We start from the raw sequence: 13,379 nt of genomic DNA, 5'->3' as shown, positions 1-13,379 counted from the left end.
CAACTAAGAGAGTGGTTGGAAAAGATTTTCTATTGCTTTCTCCAGTTTTAGGGGATGGGAAGAGAGCCCTAAGACAACCAACTAGCCCATCCCTGCAAGAGCTACCCTGTCACTCACTCCTCCAGCAGGCCCTTGCTTCCTTTCTGGCCTGGAGCTCACCTCTGTGACTTTCCTGAGATTACGCTCACTTTTCAATGTCTACAACTTGGCAGATGTTCTCTTTACTCCTCTGCATCCATCGTCACAGTGCAAACATCATTCCTGTTCCAATTGCAGATAGCAACATCGACCCCTTTGGCTTTTCAAAAATAGAACAAATATCCCATTTTTTTCCCATAATTCTTTCAGGTATAACTGCATTTATTCTATTTTTTTCCATTCTGATCTTATTAAAGTGTCCTAGGGTGTGCCCTAAAGTGTTTTCACTTTTTTGATTTCTCTCCTTGGTGTTTCTTCAAACTCAGAGCACAGTATGCATTTTAGAAACTTTATATGAAGGACACTGAGACCTCATTTTTCCACTGTTTCAGGCACAAAGAGATGTCTGTTTTGCATTTAAAATTACATTATAGTTTAAATCTTCAGAGCATAAGCTAGAAAATAACCTTAATGTAAAAAGCAACCCAAATACCTCTGAACTTAATTGCTAAATAAAATTTTCCCCCAGCTAAGAGCCAGCTAACTTATTAAGGAATCATGGAGCCATTTGGTATATGATACTTAGATGATAATCCACAACTAAGTTTCAAGATATAGATGTAACTTCTGGCTCAAATGATATTAGTATTTCCAAACAGTCTTTTTTTCTTTTTTCCATCTGTGACTATAAAACTTAGTAGAGGGATTAGAAAGAAAACTTTGCTGTGCATAAAATGAGAATATCCTTTATAACATCTAGGATTGGCCCAAGATGCAAGAGAAAGCTCGCAGCTTCCTATATAGCTCACAGCTTGCTATCTGCTGGCAAGTGCCAAAAGATCCACCTCCGCAAAATAGCCTCCACTAGACTTCCATGTAGGCTTAAAACACTTAGCTTTTCCCTCTAAAGAGTCAACTGAGGCCTAGGCCACACCCTGATGTTTATTGCAATTCAGTTATGGAAAACAAATACCTATGAAGCAACTACTTCTTGCTGAGCACTGTGCTTAGAAATAAGGAGACTCAGGTGCTAACAGATTAGCTAGAGAAAAACATCTAAATAATTAACAGTATTTTTAAGTTCTTAAAATGTAAATAGAACAATATTAAAATCATTACAGTGTTACAGGGCTATTAAAGGTTGGGAGGAAGGAGAATGATGATCTCACAACAGACATGATGCTTCACTGGACCTAAAGGGTCAGTAGAATTTCTTCTGGGGAAGAAAGAAGGAAGAGCATCGAAGGAAGAAAGAGCAGGACCAAAACAGAGAAGCATGAAAGATATGATATGGTCTGGAAAAAAAATTAAATCTCCATTTCCGTGAAAAAAAAATCTGGAAAAAACTGGGCCTTTGGATTCATGTGGAAGTAAAGCTAAAAATGCAGCTAGAAAAGGAGGCTGGCCAGCACAGGAAGGACCGTACATACCATGCCAAGGAGCTTGGGATTTTTCCTAGGCATACTGGGGAATGTCTGAGAGGTATCAAGCAGTGAAGTGGCATCATTAGGCCAGAATTTCAGAAAGTTACTCAGAGCATGGAAAATGAAGAGGCAGAAAAAGACTAGAGTTTAGAGACAGGAAGATATTTAATAGCTAACTTGGCTTTAATGAGGAGGACTATTCTAAATATTCAGAGGTTAGAATAAAGGAATTAGAATTGAGAACATGGGACATGGATTACTGAGTTTTGAAGTGGGAAGGAAAAGGCAGCTTAAACAAGAGCTTAAGCCAAGGGTGAAACTTGAGAGATGCCATGAGAAACTGCAGGCATCTAGTAAGCTGACTACAAGACAACCTGGGCAGGAGACAGACCACTGAGAAGTCAGCAGAGTTTAAATTTTACTACTGAGATTTTCTAGGCTTAGAGAAATCGAATCTGGCTATTACATTTGGTTCTACTGCTAGTTGTAAATTAAGGAAAAAGAAGGAACATTTATTGTCACTGAAATAGGAAAATAACACAAGTACTGTTTTACAACAGAAATTCTATAAATATGATATGGTGATAGAGCTTGTGTCAAAATTAATCTTCAGGCCGAGAATAATTACATAAACTGGATAAAATACAAACAGCAGCTCTTTGAAGTTATCAGAGAACAGTTGTGGCAGCCAGAATGTGAGGGGCCCAGCAAGATCAAGGAGCCATGAGAACCGCAGAGGAGTGAGTGTGAAATGTTTCCCTTAAAGGATTTGCTGATTCTTAAATTACGGCATCATCACATTGAACAGACAAGTCAGGACTCACGTAGCTGAATACTTAGAAAAGCTGTGGGAAGAAGCTCAGCAAGGACCAGTGAAATATCTTCCTTTGAGGTCATGTAGTCTGCTGAACAGAATAATCAGAAACGGTAAACATTCCTTTATGAAGTAAATCAACTTTCAAGCAAAACCAGATCATTTTTAGGCCCTGAACAAATTGCAAATATGAACTAGGACTGTCAGGTCAGTTCTGGGCTACTTTGTAATCCACTGTGTGTCTTTACCCCTTTAAGTGATTCTTCGCTACTAAATGTGACATATTTGGAAAAAAGCACCCTTTGAAGTTTAAGTCAATGCCATCAATTTTCTCTTGGAAATTTAGCTGATACAGACAGCTTTTTCAACTCCAAGGAAACCCCCAATAAAGCAATATTTTACCTGATTAAAGAATTTTAAAGTACTAATATAACATCTCTTCACATTTATGAGATACTTTTTACAGAGAATCTGTTATTTATCTTCTGTAGGTTTAAATTCAGGTTCAAATGTAGTTCAGGCAAATCAAATTATGTAAACAAGTTACAAAATAATTTAATTTCCTTATGTCATATCCATGATGTAAACTTATCAAAATGACACTAGCCCGAGGTTGAAGAGTGTAAACTAATAAAATTGAGTTAGAAAAGACTTTCTAGGTACACTCATAAGCTATAGAATAAATACTGAAACTTGATCTATGATAAAACAATTGCATAGTGAATTCAGTCTCATATGTTTGTTTATATTTGCTTTGTCACAAAAAGGATTTAAGTTTCAACAACCAAATAAAACAATATAACACAAAATAGAAATATGCGTAAAAGCAAATGTAAAAAAAGTCAAGGGTAGAGATATAAATTAGAGCCAGAACTAAAGAAAACAGAATAATTTGTTACACAGTGGCCTCTACAGTAATAAAATTAGGCTTCACATTTGCTCTCAGCTTTCCAGCAGCCAATGAGAAAAGAGAAAACTGATCAGTTATCGAATTTATAGTATTCCTAAGATAGAATACAGTTGTTTAGAGTAAAACACAATATATGCTGATACAAAGACTAAAAAGACATGTTTTCCTTATTGTCTTCACAAAGTTAACATTATGTAATACCATAAATAACAGCATCATCTATGTAATATACATAATAGAGAATTTTGTAGCACCCATCACAGGCTAACAGGCCAAATAACTAACTGGACTTAATTTTTTTGTGAACCGACTGGTTATTTTGACATAATCTAGGATTGTGTATAGTGGGAAAAAAACAATACAGGTGGAATAAAGCAAACACAATTTCAGTTCTGGCTCAGCCACTAACTAAATCCATTACCTTGGAAAGTCACTTAAATTTTCTTGTGACAGTTACCTCATCAGTAAAGTAACAAGACTGATTTCTAAGGTTCTTCCCAGCTCACAATTTCTATGTTTCTAAGAGAGAAACCACGTGGTTTACTGCAAACTTGAGAGTCAATAAGAATGACACCTTTCACTCTCGCTGTCTGCAAAGTCATTTTGAAACAAAATATTCAAAAAAAGTGTTTTCCCTAGAATAAAACAGAAACTGTTCCCACATCTTAGTTAGTAAAACATGAATATATTTGAGACTCTTCTATACCTAAAATTAATAAATAGATGTACCCACATCAGTGACAATAATGTACAAGGCCCTCATTGCCATCAACACACAAGTACCTAGCAACTTTTCGGTTACAAATGCGGTTTCTACCTCTCAAAGACAGATTGAACTTGAGCTCCCCAAGGTTTGGGAAAGAACCAGAAATGAAACTTGTAGAAAAAAAAAACAATATTTTATGAACACAAGTTATATAAAATACACTATTCTGGGCATTGTAGAAAATATAAATAAACACATATGAAACACTAGTGAGAAGTATTACTTCTTTCACTTGCCACTGGTATATTTTTAAAAACGATTCATTAGATTCTTTGTTTAAAAAGTGCTGTACTTTTCAACCTTCAATAAATAGTGAATGCATCTCAAAACTCAAAATCGGTGACAAAAATTCAATAAAAGTCCATTCGCATTTTTTTTTTTACTAAAAAAAGAAAAAACAATAAAAGGAAACCTATTGATTTGTGTAGAATTCATCCCAGCCATTAGGATTTTTAATCCCCTAGACCACATTGCAATTATGCTATAACTGTTTGAGAAAACATTGTTGGTTTGTCAGGCTAAATATTTAAAATGGAAGAAACATTTTGCCTTGCACATAAAACCTGTATCTTATTTTATCTCAAATACGGAAACAAGGGAGAACTTGGAATTCTTCATAGCTAGTATTCTTATACTAGTTGTAGTGCATGAGTAAAGATTCTAGAAAAAACAAGCTGAGCTACAGGCATCCAAAAGAAACCCTCTGTTTGTGGGTAAAGAACACATATTCCAAACACATACACTTCTGGAAGTCCTAATCCTTCTCACCCATCACCTACAGCTCATAGTACTTGCCCTTTTGTTCTTGGAATTTGAAGAGCTTGAGCAAAAAGCATTCGGCTACTAATGAGATTAAAATCCTTCCATTTGTTCTATACAGTAAATTTATACTATTACAGGTCTGATTCAACTTCTTGGCCCAGCTTTAAATGCCCTCTCTTCCATATCTTAGCCTTGTACCTAAGATTGTACACCTTTGTCTTTTTAGATATCAATCTTCTTCAACTCTGCCCTTCTGATGGGCTTTCCTAGCTATTACCAAATTCCTTTATTTGACAAAGATTTTCCTAATCCTACATTTCTGGACAACCTATGCTAACTGGAATTTCTCCAGCAAACATGATAATTATCAATTTTACATGCATCTGGTTATAGACACCCCCCAAAAGAAATCTGCTAAGGTTTAATTAAAGTTGTCTAACAGATTAGTAGTCTGAAATGAAGGTAGGGATCTAGACTACAAAGAAATTACAGAGAAAATATAGACTGAAAAAATTTGCTTTTACCAAAGTCGGATTGTTTTCACTATCAGAAAGCATTCACATATCTTAGAGGCATCATCATGTACGTGGTTATGAACATGGACTTAATGTCTATCCCTGCTCTACCACTTACTCTTAAGGACTAATTGCTTTATTTCACTTCTCCCTTCTGTTTCTTTTCAATTTCAGGATAGAAGCTACCCTAATACGTAGCTTGAGAAGATGGATAAAGAAAAGTGGGGCCAAATGAAGGTAAAAGAGTGGCTAATTATTGAAGTAAGGTTCTAAAGAAGGCAATTCAAGGTGGAATCATGCCATCGGTAAAGCATTATCCTTAGAAAGAACTCAGACAAGATTTTTAAATGGAGATAGGCCCATGTATAATGTTCCTGAACTAATCAATAAATTTAACATTCTATAAGAACTAAGATGATAAACTAGAATTTAGAGGTTGAACAAATAGCATAATGTTTCAATAGTTGGTGAAAATGTTATAGAGTCCGCTTGAGGTGAATAAAAGGATTAAAGGAGAGTAGTGAAGATATGGTTAAGTTTAAAATAGTATGAATTTGTTTCACATTCATTTATATGCTCTTGTTACACTGTCCAGTGTTAATGGCAACCTAGAAGTAGAAACAAAGAAGGTAGATGTTGGAAATTTTTCTAAATTGTAGGCTAGATTTCGAAGCAAAAGCAACCCTAGATTGTGGCTTGGATAATAAATCAAGAAAAAACAAAAAGGAGCTGATGTGGAGATCACAAAAGTACCAAAGGCTAGAGATCAGGAGCAGGGTTAGGATCATGGTGACTGGAAGTGAAGGAGCGAACATGTGGAATGTGGTGACCAATGATAGTTACAGAACTTAAAGCGATTAAACAAATAAAATTCAAAGAGTGTTTTTCTGAGGATGGCTAGAAGTTTAGTAAAGCTAATGATAGAGTCGATGGGTTTGTACATCTCCTCAGATGCCCTTGATGGCCTGTTTCTGAAATACACCTCCTTGCACACCTCCAGTGACTTTGCTAGTGCCTAGTTCTCAGAGGAGACATGAGTCAGATTTTAAAATATAGGGCCTAAGTAGTCCTCATTTCTCACATGCGGAGCTCATCTTTGCCAAGTCATTTTTGGATTTTAGTAAAACGCCACACTACCTGCTTCCTACACAGCCAGACAATGTGACATGAAAGTGGAGAAAAGTCAACTCTCTATGGGAAAAGTTTGACCAACGGGAAGCGGGAGTCAAAGGGTGCCAGACAGAAACATTTCCATTTCTTTGTCCCTCTGGTGGATACTTTGAATTATAGCAATCCTTGCAAAAAAATTACTCATGCTGGAAGAACAAATCTACTAAATAACCTACTGTGTCTTTCTGCAGCTCGTTGAGTGACTAGTACAATAACTCATTGCATTTCATTGGTTTGCATCTTTCCTTGCCTTACTACCATTTTTCCACCATATCATTGCCCTAAGCTTGCACTTCTTCAATATAGGGTAAGCATTACAATCTCTGCCTGAGCTCTGCTTTCTAAAGAGCCTAGGTTAAGACATGAAGTTGATGGGGGATGTGTCATCAAAAATGCAGACAAGGCCAAACTAGGAGAATTCTATTAATCAAATAGAAATTCTATTAATCAAATTCTAAGGAATGTAAAAGAAATGAACATGAAAAAATAAGATGACTTAAAGATGGTCATAGAGGCACTGAGTTGAAGTGGTCTTAGAGAAGTACAATCATAATTTTAAATATTTATAATTTCAGTATTATAAGACAAAGAATATTATCCAACAGAATATACATGCATACACACACATTTGCACATACAAATGTCATAGCATATGTATCAGATGAAGAAGTTTATTGTTGTACTTTCTATTGAATAATTTAAAATCAATTTTTATATATTTTCTATTCATCGAACATTTACTTGGACCTATTATGGGCCAGCCACCCTTCAATGTGCTTAGAATAGGTAAATAAAACATCCCCCAAACCCTGGCCTACAGAGCCTATATTCTAAGAGCAGAAGCAGAGAATAAACGATAGATAAAGTAGCTAAATCAATTCTATATGTTAAAGGTAGTAAGTGCTATGAGAAAAACAGAGCAAGACAAGGTATATCAAGATACTTGGGAGGAAGTAATAGAGGGATGGAAGTTTATAACTGTAAATAAGATTCCAAAAGGTAAAGGAATGAGCCATGTAGTTATCAAAGGGATGAAAAATTACAGGCAGAAAACAAGCTAATGCAAAGGCCTGAAGCAGGAGTCGTGGTTTTCAAGAAATAGCATGGAGGCTAAGGTAGGTTAGAGTGATGGGGACACTGGTGAGGGACAGGATCAGCTGGTAATAGAGAAGACCAAGACCGCATAGGGCTTCATGAGCCATTGCAAGCACTTTAGCTGTGACTTTAAGAAAAATTGAGAGTCACTATAGAGTTTAGAGAGGAGAAGGGCCATATAGAGTGATTTCTATTTCATCAGGAATACTCTAGATGTGTTAAAAAGAGATAGATCATAAAGGCCACAGACGAAAGCAGGCAGACCAAGCACCAACAGCAATAACATAGCTGAAACCACAGGCTGATTCAGGCTGAAGCAATAGAAATTCTCGAGAAGAGATCGAATTCTAAATACATGTTGAAAACAGAGCCTACAGGAGGATCTGATTGAATCAATGTGGGAGGCAGGGGTGGGGGACACAGTGAAAGAAACCAAGAAGGGAAAAAAATGACTCCGAAACTTTTAGTCTTGAACAACTGGAAAGATCGAGTTGCCATCAACTGGGATAGGCAAGATTCTGGTTAATGCGGGGTCTGAAGGAAAGACAAGTCTGGTTTTGAACCATTTCAGTTTGATATGTCTTTTGAATGTGCACGTGGAAATATAAGAAGGGAGTGAAGTAGATGAGTCTAGAGCAGAGGTCAGCAAACATTTGTATAAAGGGCCAGATAGTTAATACTTAGACTTTGTGGGCAAGATGTTCTCTGTCACAACTGCTCTGCCATCGGGCAGCCATAGACAATATGCAAAAAGATGGACACAGTGAGGTTCCAGTAAAACTTTATTTGCAAAAAGGGCTGCAGCCAAATTTGCTCTGAGGGCCACAGTTTGCTAACTCATGGCCTAGAGTTTGAAGGAGAGGTCTGAATTAGAAAAATGCATTTGGGAGTTATCAGTATATAAATATCTCTAAGGTCATGTTAGTTTGATGTAATAACTTATTCTGCATTTAATATTTATGCTTTTCCCCTTGTTGAAATAGTAATTGCACATTCTGAACTATATATCTATTTCTTCAAAAAGCAACCTGCAAGAAAGTATGAAAAGGACAATTAGGTTCAAAAAAAAAGAAAAAAGAAAAATCTGAATTAAAACAAACTTTTTTTTAAAAAAAGAATGCAACTGATCACTAAATATGAGTAAAATTCAATATTTAGTCTGCTTTCAAATAGGCACATGAAATTGGATATTTATTTAAGGAAGGTGGTGCTATTTGGCTTAGCCAATTTACAGACACATCAATTTAATAAAGATATGTAACAAAGTCTAAAATATATTATCATACATCATATTCAAACTGAATTAAAAATACCATAGACTTCGAAAAATTGTGATTTGAACAACAACAAAAAAAAGATGTTGCCACCTGTGAACTAATTCTTCAAGGCAATCCTGATTTCATAGCCAGAGATGCTTTAGAAATATAAAAAAGCTTTAGGAGAAAAGAAAGAAGTAATATTAATAGTAAAGAAGGATTCGGTTGAGTAAACAAGATGTTTATCATATGTAAGATACATTCTTTCTTAATTAGGAAAGAGAAAAGTACTACTAAAAATATTCTTGTAGGTACAAGAAAATCACCAAATCTCAGTAACCGATATTAAAACAATATAGAAACACAGTATTAGGAAAACACAATATTAGGAAAACACAGTATTAAGTTAAAACTGTGCAAGAGAGCTTGAGAGCTGGGGGAGGAACTGTTTCTATGTGAATAAGCCATTTTAGAAGAGAACAGTAGTATTTCTCAACCTTTTTATTATCATATCTCCTATGAGTCTTTTTAGACGTTTTCTTCCAATTAGAACCCCCTTACAAAATTAATACCTCAGACACAGTGTAAACATGTTTATGTACAGATAATTAGTACACAAATTGTTTGGAAAGCCACATGCCATTTTAGTATATAAGATTCTGCCCCGGAATAAAAAAAAACAATGTTTTTCTTGACCCACTAGAACTGTTATTGCCCCCTTAACAATGACTGCTTTGAAGGATGAACTATCCTCATATCAAATTTACACGTGTCAAAGCTTTTTCTGAAATTCTTTAGTTGGTAGGGGTGGGTGGTGGAAAGATGATGGAGGCTGGATTAGAAGAGTATAGCTAAGGAAATAAAAGTTTATTTAACTAAGTATCTCAACTTTAGGGAAACGTGAATAGAAAAACATGGGTGCCAAAGATAAAATAAAATTTTCAGAAGAAATATTCTCATACCATAATCGATAACTTAATACTACATCTAAAGTACTTCTACTTCATAAAGCTTAATCACCTACCAAGATCCTTTGGTAGGCAAGATGAGTGTGAGTTATAGAATTAGCCTGCCTGGTTTCATGAGATAGTCTGCTTGTCTTAGTATCTCGGTTTCCAGGGCTCGAGCTCATCTAGAACTGGGATTTTTGAGACACAAAAACTACTGCAGAAAACTACTGGAAAAACGGTCTTTGGTATCTCTATCAAAATTATTATTATCTTAAATTCATGAATCATACTGTCTTTGCAGAAAAGATAATGGGTTTGACAGCAATAATTTTAAAGAAACCTCTCAGCTTTTTAACCGAGGCCCTTATCCATCTTCTCACATTGTGTTGGAGTGAGAGATAAATGAGGGAGGGCCGTTTCCCAGGGCTGAAGATATAGCATGACTCATGGGATCCAGGCAAACCCTGTGAGTGAATTTTGAGAAAGAGAAATGAGTAACACTCTGATTTGGTTTCTATATATATAAGTTGTTGCCATCAGTTTGGTAAATTCTGATTATTTAACTGTATGCCCGTTTACATCCTGTGACCAGCTAGAACTTATATGTGTGCTCTATAGTATTTAGTGTTATATGATCAAACTTGTTTATATAGAAAAAGTTTGTTTTAATAAAAATAAAAATGTGTTTGGGCCTCAGCGTTTTATTCCAATAACTTTTTGAATACCTGAAGAATTTTCCTCCAAAAGTCAATGTGCAAAGATAAAGCTGCATGTCTTCCTTTTTGTCCAGAAGTGGAGAGGTTGCAAAGCAATAATAACATGTTAATGGAGCATAAGGAAGCTGGAAGTAGTTCATGAGGATGTAATGAAGAGGGAGGTTTTTCCCCATTACCTATCAGCGGCACCTCTGATATGTGGCTTCTTTGGAACTCTTATGCAACAATGTGGCACATCCAAACAATGCTCACTGTTTTACAAACTAAATGACTGATAACTATGAATGGTAGCTTTGAACTAAGCATCATTATTGCAAAGTCAATGCTTAACCAAGGCTTAAACTAATTTTAAATTTCCCAGGAGACGCAGATGTTTAAAGCTACTTTTCTATAACCAGTTTTCAGTCTATCAGTTCATTCGCGCAAGCACCCATCCAAGCCCTCTTCATCCTTATACAGAACATTTTCCCATGCCCGACAAAAGAAAATCCAAGCCATTCCTTGGCTTGAAAGGTAATACTTCCCAACTCAAACCTCAATTAACCTTAAAAAGGAATCTCCATTGGAGACTAAGCTATGCCCAGCGCTGACTTGTCTGCACATGTGGGGCACTCTGGCGAAACAGCCTGCTGGGAATCAATTCACTTGCTTCATCTAGGTGTCCCAGAGGGCTCTGCTCCCAAGGGAAGCACGGCGTGCCAGGCAGAGACACTGGCCCAATAACGACATCTCAATTTTGAGTGCATCCTAGTATCTGTTAGCCTTGTTCACTGCTGGATTCACTTTTGAATATTAGGAGAGGTGAGGCTAAAAGTAAAATGGAAGGAACTATGTTCACTAATAACTGTGAGGCATTAAGGCACAAGGAAGAGTCTTTTTGAACATCCTGAGTTTAGTGCATATTAAGTATTTAACAATTACAGAAATAAATGATGCATAAATGAAATGAATGAGCAAATGAATTCCAAAAAATGTACTCATAAAATCTGTTATAAATATGCCCTCAAAATCTGTTATGAATGTGCCCTTAAAGCAGTAGCTTTTAATGAAAAATATCCTCCCATAAAATTTACCATTATTTTGATATCTCATAACCAAGTACCTACCAATATAAGCTAAAAAATCTCCACTCATGTTTTAAACAAACAAAGATTTTTCTCTTAAACCACTAATAATTTGATTAGGTCCATATCCAGTATTTTGCTACATCCCCATAAAATTACTATGAAAGTTCCATTCAGCAGAAATAGCTTAAAGAATCATCTTTCTCTTGAAATTTCTAATTTGTCTTGATTTAGATGATGGGAAATGCCATAAATTTGACATTTCTCAGTCTTTCAAGGCATTTACTTGAAGTTTCGTCTAGAATATGGTTAAAATATTTCCAAATCAAAAAGTGACAAAAACTCAATTGGAGATACAAAATTCATGGGAAAACATTTATATGTCAAATATAAGTTGCTACTCAATTCAAATTTATTGTTTGAAGAGCATTTTTAACTTCTTGTTTAAATGGTATCCCTGTCCTCTATCCAGCTCCCCAATACACACTTTTTCTTCCAGCAAGTCAGGGGTAGAAAATAGGGCTTCTTATCTTTATTTAAAGGACTGGGGTCTAGAATTAGCTGCTGGAATTTAGTGCTTATATTCATTTTGTTTCCCTTCCAAAATTCCAGTGATCCTGGGAATATTTCTAAACAGATACAAAAAAATATATATATTTATATTCTGTTCTTATTCATTCACTCACCCATTTATTCATTCTACAAACTTCAACCTTGCTGTGAGAGATGAGCTAATATCTCTAACCTGGAAGAACTCATTCTCATCTCCCTTTTTCCTGTAATCTCTCTGAGCAGCCCCATCATGCTTTTAAGAAATTAGGAGAATAAGTAGTGATGATACTCTAAATCTCTCAGTTCAGTCTCAATTTGTTAGATCCAACCAAAAACCATGTGTCTGAAGGCAGTGTTCAGTTTTACAGTCACCTTCAAGAAGCAATTCTGAGAATACCATATAATTTAAACATTGCTTTTGATGCTTCAGTTAAATGAGTCTCAGAACTGAAGCTGAGTCACCTATAAAAATTCAGGTTTTGCAGCAGGCTGCCACATCTGCCTCATTCGTACCCTATTAGCCATTTCTTCTTTCACATTCAAGGCCAGGTTCTTACCTGTCACTTAGACACTCGGATTTTAATATGCATAGAACCACCAGAGGACTTATTCAAAATAAAGATCCCTGAGCCCTACCACTTATAAACTGAGTCATAGGATCAGGGGTTGGACTCAGTCATTGACTCTAGTGTCACAGACTAGTCTCATGCACACTGAGGTTCGAAACCGAGAACTAAAAAAATTTGAACATCTTTTAATTTCCAATTATTTTTAATATTTCATCTAATTTGCCTTAAATATCTTTGCTAAAATAATCTCAAAAAATCTTAAATGGCTTTTTATTGTCTAGTGAATTAAGTAAAATGTTTGAACTTGGGGATTTCCCAAAAATGTAAACCTAGCTAAATTTTCAGCTATTCATATACCCTTAACCTATCTTAAATCTATACAGGACTATTTTGTATTTCTTCAGTATTTATATCCTCTTCTACCTCTAGCTTTCCTCATTCTGTTTCCTCTTGGCAAATTTTTATTAGTTCTTCTAGTCCATCCCAAATGTTCCCTCTTCCTTAAAGCTTCATCTGGTTCCCCAAATAAGAGACAGTCTATCTCCTTTCGAAGTCCTCAAATCTTCATATTTGTTATGATAGTGATATTTTGCCTAACATTAAAATAATATAAATTATTAGTTACATTGGTGCCTGTCGTTCTCTCTCTAGATTACAAAATCCTCCAAGTAAAAAAAA

The sequence above is a fragment of the Pteropus medius genome, unplaced genomic scaffold, assembly GCF_902729225.1.
Source record: "Pteropus medius unplaced genomic scaffold, Ma_sr-lr_union100, whole genome shotgun sequence".
In the NCBI taxonomy this organism is placed as follows: Eukaryota; Metazoa; Chordata; class Mammalia; order Chiroptera; family Pteropodidae; genus Pteropus; species Pteropus medius.
Note: the sequence above shows the minus strand (reverse complement) of the source record.